The sequence below is a fragment of the Macaca fascicularis genome, chromosome 6 (assembly GCF_037993035.2).
Source record: "Macaca fascicularis isolate 582-1 chromosome 6, T2T-MFA8v1.1".
NCBI classification, from domain to species: domain Eukaryota; kingdom Metazoa; phylum Chordata; class Mammalia; order Primates; family Cercopithecidae; genus Macaca; species Macaca fascicularis.
In genome coordinates, this window is record NC_088380.1 from 73,011,937 (window position 1) to 73,019,682 (window position 7,746).

The window sequence follows — 7,746 nt, forward strand, 5'->3', positions numbered from 1 at the left end:
GTTTTTCACAGCAGCTTCATTTCCCTGATTAATACAGGCTATGAACAAAAAAGTAGGCAAGGTCTGATCTGTTTTTGCTTGTGATTATATTCAGGGTGATCGTCGAAATGTTAACCGATGCTGTGTCAGTGGGACAGTCACTCTACACAGACACTGACTACAGGGCTTATAGGGGCCTGCAGGCCCTCTGCATTCCCAGAGTTAACCCTTTAGATCAGGGATCCGGGCGAGCTCCAGAGGTTCAGAGGGAGAGGGCATTGGCTGGGACAGTACAGAAGAACTTCAGTATTTTAATGACCCATACAGCTGTACTGGTGCATGCCAATTGTATCACTAATATTCAGTACAGTCATGATACAAGTAGGCAGACAACAAATAGTTTTTTGAATCAAAACCACATAATTTGAACATAATATAGTTAGGGTCCTATTGAGCATTGAAGATAACAATTGCAGACATCCGTTAGGAGTCTCCCCTGGAATAAATTGTCTATGGAATCTACAGGCATCCCTCTGGGCTCCATTTGAGCCACTTCCTTACTCTAAAAGATGGATGGAGACCTCCCATTAGAATGGAAGTCCTTGACTTTGTTGGGTTTCTGAATCCCTTTGGCGTTTAATTTGAGCTCCTTTCCTAAACAAATGCACGTAAATATAAGGATGTGGATACTGTTTTAGGGGGTTCATATGTCCTTTGGGCTCCATCTCCAGGAATGAAAAGTAAAACAAGGAGGAAAAAATTTCTGGAAGTGGCTAAGTGTGAACCAGGACCTATTTGCCTTTTAGCATAGAATATGTGTAAACTGCAAAACCAGGACTTAACGAGATTTCTGGAGCATCTGTAACTTTCATGACATTTTATTTTCTTGGTTCCTGTCTTCTCATCTGTAGTGAATAGCAATATAAACTCTTAAAAAAAAAACGCAACAGGAAAGAGTGTTGCAGCTTTGTGTAGAAATGAGTATTAGCATTCATGTCATAATTTGTAAATTGAGTTTATCAAGGCAATGTATTAAAATGCTGCACGGGGTCCTCAGGCACTTCCTTCTCTGTCTCAGCTGCTTAGAGCTACAAGAGGTTCTTCGTGCTTCCAGAACCTGTTTATTTTAACACCCACCAGAGGGGACCCGTCTTCCTGTTTCCCCACTGGATATAAAAACCGTTGGATGGTGAATCCTGCAGATCTGATGGGAGGAATTTCTGGCTAGTGGGAGGTGGAATGATTCACTTGCTGATGTTAGTGCAGTGAGAAAAATCTCATTCATAAATGTTCTCTCACTTGCAGCAACTTTAACTTTACTATGTTTTTATTACTGGATCATTCCAGACCCTGATGAGTCTTCAGCATGATCTAGAAGGATGTGAGGACACTTGCTATTCCACAATGGCCTCTTTAAGGAATAGTGGGCACTCCAGGGGCCAGAGGTAGACAGTCATCCTGAAACAGAGGTCAAGGTTATGCTTGACAAAACAAAGCATCAGTTTTTTTGTTTTTTTTTTTTGGATGATGTAAGTCAAAAATCAACTCCCATTGAGGTTAAAAATGTTCTGGCTGCCTAGCCCTGTTGCTGTCAAAGGAGCCCTCATTTTCTCAAGCCTGAGAATTGAATATTTTAGGGAAAGAACTTTAGAGGCCTTCTGCAATTTGCAGATGAGCTTGAAGTCCTGGGGGATGAAAGAACTTGCTGAAGTCCAGTGGCTGTCCAGGGGATGAAAATACTGCCACTTGGCAAGGGCAGTGTTTTTTTGTGGAGATGTGTGATAGGGAAAAGGTGAAGCATGGCCAAAGGAAGGGGTGCGGGTAGGTTTGGAAAGCCTTTGCAAGGATTTGTGCTTAATCCTGGGAATCATAAAACATTACTCAAGATCTCTGAGAGTGAGGGAACCATTGCCAGGATTTGTCCATGAGATAAGTTGAGAGGGGAACAGAGAGGGCACATGTGGTGAGTGTGTGGAAACAAATCACCTGATTAGCAATTTTTGCCTTGAGCCTACTATGAGTTTGGTGCTTAAACTCGGGGCAGTCCTCACCCACACACCCCAGAGGGATTCCCTCCATACGTGATGGGCTGGCGGGGCTGAGCCAAGGACAGGAGTGATCAGGGAAGGAGGACATGGTGCCAGGAATAAGGGAAGCAAAGTAGAGGCCAGGGGTGAGGGAATTAAAAAACTGGAACAAGGAAGGATGCCAGAGTTCCTAGAATCGTGATCCCTCAGGAGCTGAGGAGCTTGTGGGATTTGGAGATCCTCACAGTGTAGCTCATCAAAGCCAGGGCACAAAGGCAGACCACCAGTCTCCGGAGAAAAAAGGTGCTGGGTCTGGGGCTCGGGCATGGTGTTCTGTGCCCACTGACTCATTTCCTGCTGAGTCTCAGGGAGGTTTGGTTATTTACACTCAATTACACATCTTAACTCTGCAAATGTTGGCACTAGGATGTAGGCACCTCTTCCATTGCTTTTAGTTGCAATCAGATAGGAAAAGGAACAGATTAGTGCCTGACATAGAGTTAAGTCCTCAAAAATGTTTAGATGTGAGCACCTTGTTGGTAATGATGTTGGTAGCTCGTTGCTATCCATTTTCACATTAGCCAAGAGTCGTTTCTCATGTTCACCTGGGAAGGTGGCTCTGAGTAGAGATATCTTGGTGGGGACAGAGCTTACAAAGAGAGAATTTTGATGGGGCTCCCTGGAGGAGTGAGAGTGTACCACGCCTGAAAAATTGCTTCTTAGCTGGTGATATAAATGCTCTTGGATTACTCAGTGCAGGAAGTGAGTTGCACAGTAGATAATGAGGCGGAATTTCCTCCCCAGCTGTGGCCTGGTGAAAATGTAGACCAAGCCTCAGTAGTCAAGGTGGTAAAGGGGCGAAGTGAAGGGAGAAAGACGAAGAGGGGTGGGATGGATGCGCTCAGCTAGAAGCAGAGTGGAACCTCATCTCAAACAGGAGGTAGAACATGGACTGGCATTAAAAGTCCCTCTTAGAGGCTCTATGTGAAACCCCATGAAAAAGCTTATCACCTAGATGTGACATTTTAATGAGATTAAAATGAGCCTTGACGAAGTTGAGTCAGATGGGAGTGAGGGAATGAGGATTATCTGTGCACTCCAGCTTTTTGTGAAGTGAAGAGTGTATATAAATTATCTAAAAACCCTCAGCAGACCAGTAACTGCAGATTTTGTGTAGTTCTAATGAGAAAGCATTTTAGTTTGGCAAACACATCAGTGCTGTGTGTCCCCAATGCCCAGTGGTATTTGCCTGCTTAGCTTTTGAACTCCGAGAAGTGGTATAGCAATCTCCAGTGATCACAGGAGATTTCAGATCACCAATACATTTATACAAGGAACATCTTAGCACATGGCTTAAGAAAACCTCACACTCTAATTACATGCTGAAAAAGGTCATTGCGCAGAATTTCCTAAGAAGAATTCCAGTGTTTCCTACAGAGAGGCTTGCAGGCTGAGGCTATTGTGACATCCTGCTGTAAAGCCAGTTTTTTGTGCAATTTCCATGGAAAAGTGGGGAAGAACTCTATAGCCATGAAGTCTTTGTGAATTTGGAAGGCTTCTTCTTCTAGCAGAAGCTCTTTGGTAAAGAGATTCTAAGGGAGTGATGTATATGGAAAAAGTGGGTGGATTCTGAAGATTTAAAAATAATCAACACATTCTTGGGGTTCATGTGACTACAACTCTATTGTGTGGTTTCTTTGAAGTGCTGGGTCTTTGGACTGAAATTTTAAACTCATCTCACTGTGGCCTTTGGAAACAGAGCATTAAACCTCTGTCATGCATGTTAATGCTGGGGCAGAAGAGGACAGAAGATAATTGTATTCCTCAGTATTCACACTATCTTTAGATTAGGGAGGGTGAGCGCTCGTTGGAGAGGGTGTATGTTTGTGTCACTTTTCTGAATCTTATACAGGATGCAGCAGTCATGTGATGATTGCCAGGTTGCACAAGATCACTAAGGCCGCAAGAGGCAGTGGATGAAAACTTCAGGTGGGTTTCAGGTATCTAGGGTATCGACAGGCAGCAAACCTATACATGTCTCTAGGGCAAGGGTCTAATTGTATGTGCATGTTAGTGAGAGGGTGAATCTTATTTCAGTACATTTTATCCTGTGGTTATGTAGGGCTGAAGTTACCTGTGTAGGCAGACTTATCTGGCAGGGCAATAGCTCTAGAAGGTTTGAAGTAGGCAGATTCTGTGTCAGAGCAAAGACCGTTTCTAGAGGCAGTCACCAGTGAAGGTGTTTTCTAAAATAACATTAAGACTTCTCACTTACTGTGTTGATATCTACTAGGGTTTCTGTTACTACTATAATTGGACTTCTTAGATCCAGGGTCCAAAGCCCTGAGTGCCCTGGGAACTGACTTCCAGCTTTGAGCATGCCATTACTCCTCTTCAGCCAGCCATACCTCTTACCTTCCTTCTACTGTTGACAGAACAATTATTGATCACCCATTGGGTGTTTCTTATCATATTCTCTGGTTGCTTTATTCCTGGTAGTGCCTCAGCTTTTCTAGGATGGAAGGTGAAAGGCTTGTTGCTTGGTCCCATGGAGGGTTTTTCTATTTGCTGGTGCAGCCTGTAGAGTATAGAACATAGCACAAAAACATAAGTGCTATTTATCAAATACTTCCAGTTCTTCTCTCTCATGGGTACTTGTGTGGGCTGCATATCTCAGACCCCTTGCGGTTGGGAGGGGTCATCTAAATAGGTCTGGCCAATGAGTTGTGAGCAAAGCAACATACATCATCTCTGAGTTGGAATATGTCATTGTCAATGTGAGACCCTCCAGAGCTCTCCCTTACTTCTGGGAAATGCTTAAGATAGTGACCTATTATAAACAGCCCTTCTGCTGACCCATGATAAGATATCTGCAATGCTTAAAGTCACTAAAATGTTGGGATGTTATTGCAGCATAACCTGACCATTCTTGACCAATTTAGACAGTTCCCTTTTATGAGATTCAGGATCTTCTTCCCTGTTGGGGAGTAGCCTGTTGTGATTTTAGAGGTTCCAGAAAGGCTATTCTGCTTCAGAATATCACCACCTCTACATATCTCCTATACCAGCCCCTGAGCTTACCACACCTGCCTGAAGCTATGTGACTTAGGGCAACTCATTCTTTGTCTTTCTGAGCCTTTGCATTCCAGAATGAAAGATTGGAGGAGATGACCTCCAGGGCCACACACAGCTGACTTTCTCTCAAAGGCAAATTGTTCTCCTAGGCACTTATTCTGGTAAGACTAATAGCCTGAGAGGGGCTTTGCAGAGTTTATGGATCCTTCTTTAAGGCCACAAATGTTTCTGCCCTTTGTTCATTCTAACATCAAGGTCTTTGCATGTTTTATTTCTTCTGCCTTAATTACTCAGGCTCAGGGATCTCAACTGTCATCTTCCAAGAGACACCCAATGTGACACAAGTTACTCATTCATATTACCCAATTTCATTTTCTTTTTTTTTTTTTTTTGAGATGGAGTCTCACTCTGTCACCCAGGCTGGAGTGCTGTGGCCGGATCTCAGCTCACTGCAAGCTCCGCCTCCCGGGTTTATGCCATTCTCCTGCCTCAGCCTCCTGAGTAGCTGGGACTACAGGTGCCCGCCACCTCGCTCGGCTAGTTTTTTGTATTTTTTTAGTAGAGACGGGGTTTCACCGCATTAGCCAGGATGGTCTCGATCTCCTGACCTCATGATCCGCCCGTCTCAGCCTCCCAAAGTGCTGGGATTACAGGCTTGAGCCACCGTGCCCGGCCCCCAATTTCATTTTCACCAAGGCCCTTAACAGTGCTTGCAATAGTCATATCTGTAGATTATTTTATTGTGTAGAAAATAAACTACGCTAGAGCAAGGAACTTGTCTTTCTCATTCGTGGCTATATTTTCAGTACTTACAACTGAGCCTGGCACATGGTGGCCCTCAGTTAATACTGTTTGAATTAATGACTCCCGTGCTAGGGGCTGGATAAACTAAAGGGAACAACAGCCTGAACCATGTGTGAGCAGGCCCAGAAGTCACAATAAGCAAGCTGCCATCCATGTGCTTGCTCTTTTGGGCAGAGTCTGCAAACAAGAACTGGTTTGTTGGGAGCCTAATAAAAACAAATAGAAGCATTTCTGCTGGTGATTCCTATACCTGGAGAACCAAATTCATAGAAGGTATTCCTGTTAAGATAGAGTTTGGGTATTTGACAGAAAAAAAGGCACAGTCTATCTGCTTGTGAGGAGCAGGGCAGAAAATTGGAGACAAGGAGAGCTGGCCTAGGACCCCAGGAGCACCAGCACCATCTGTGGTTCTCTGCCTCTGGCCGCAGATGAGACCAGGAGTGAATGTTGCTTTATTTATTTGCTTATAATGATTATAACACTTTCAAGGAAGAGTTTTTAAAGAAATTTCTTTATTCCCAAGACTCCTACTGTGTATACTTCGCAGTGAATTTCTAAGCGGGCATTTGAATATTGGTGTCATAAAATCTTGGTCTTCTTTTCATTGTTCATTATCTCATTTCTCTACATTTGTCTATTTAGTAATAGCCAATGAAATAAAAACTGACAACAGAATCTCATTTGATTTTGTTTGGGAGAGCAGACTGGCTCTTTAAGTAGCATCCATATTGCTCCTCAGTGAATTAGCAGGGGTCAGTTTGGAAGCAGGCAGCTCTGTCTTATTCTGTTGATTTCAGCTGGTATAGGTGTTAGAACACTGAAGAGCCCCTGCCACCTCCACTGCCAGTACGACTGTATGCATGGATGCCCCATGCCTGCTGATGCGCAGGTTCCCCGCCATGCCACCACCACTGCCACAAGTGTGTATATAGACATCCCCACCCACCGCCACTGGCACCCCACATAGCTGATGCATGTGTACCCCACTGCACTCCCACAGCTGCAGCTGCTGGCACATACAAGTTAGTATGGATTCTGCTGCTACTGCCCATATGAAGCACTTTGGCCAGCACCCCCAGTTGGAGCACTGGGGCCAGCAGACCAGGAACACCTCAGTCCCTCCAGTGCATCAGGGTTCTAATCTTGAGGGGCCAGAGAACAAAGCCAGGGGCCTGGTACCAGCCCCTGAGGGTTAGAGCACACACCCAGAAGTGCTGAACTGAGATTTGGTCCCCTGAAATCTTTCATAATTGAAGCCTGTCAGCTGAACCCAACTTATACCACACACAAACCCCCAAGACCATCAAAGAAGATAAAAGCAAAAAACCCTAAAGTACAACAACTTCAAAAATTAAAGGAACATCAACCCACACAGATGAGAAAGAACCAGCACAAGAACTCTGGCAACTCACAAAGCCAGAGCATCTTCTTACCTCCAAGCAACTGCACTAGTTCTCCAGCAATGGTTCTTAACCAGGAAGAAATGGCTGAAATGACTGAAATGACAGTCATAGAATTCAGAATATGGATAGGAATGAAGATCATCGAGATTTAGGAGAAAGTTGAAACCTAATCTAATGAATCAAAGGAGTATGATAAAATGATACATGAGCTGAAAGATGAAATGACCATTTGAAGAAAGAACCAAACTGATCTGATAGAGCTGAAAAACACACTAATTTCATAATACAATCACAAGTATTAACAGCAGAATAGACCAAGCTGAGGAAAGAATCTCAGAGTTTGAAGAAAGGTTCTCTGAATTAACTCAGCCATAAAAAAGAAGAAACAATAAAAAGAATGAACCAAAACCTCCAGGAAATATGGGATTATGTAGAGATCAAATCTGTGACTCATTGGC

General features: G+C 43.8%; 1 long non-coding RNA gene across 1 annotated transcript in view; it reads right to left on the reverse strand.

Annotated features, from left to right (window-relative positions):
* Positions 1-4,586, reverse strand: part of LOC135971302 (uncharacterized) — a 35,413-nt gene extending 30,827 nt beyond the window's left edge. The window contains exon 1 of the long non-coding RNA XR_010587389.2: positions 4,422-4,586. This is a non-coding gene — a long non-coding RNA (uncharacterized lncRNA). The remainder of the gene's footprint in view (positions 1-4,421) is intronic.
* Positions 4,587-7,746: the final 3,160 nt, after the last annotated feature.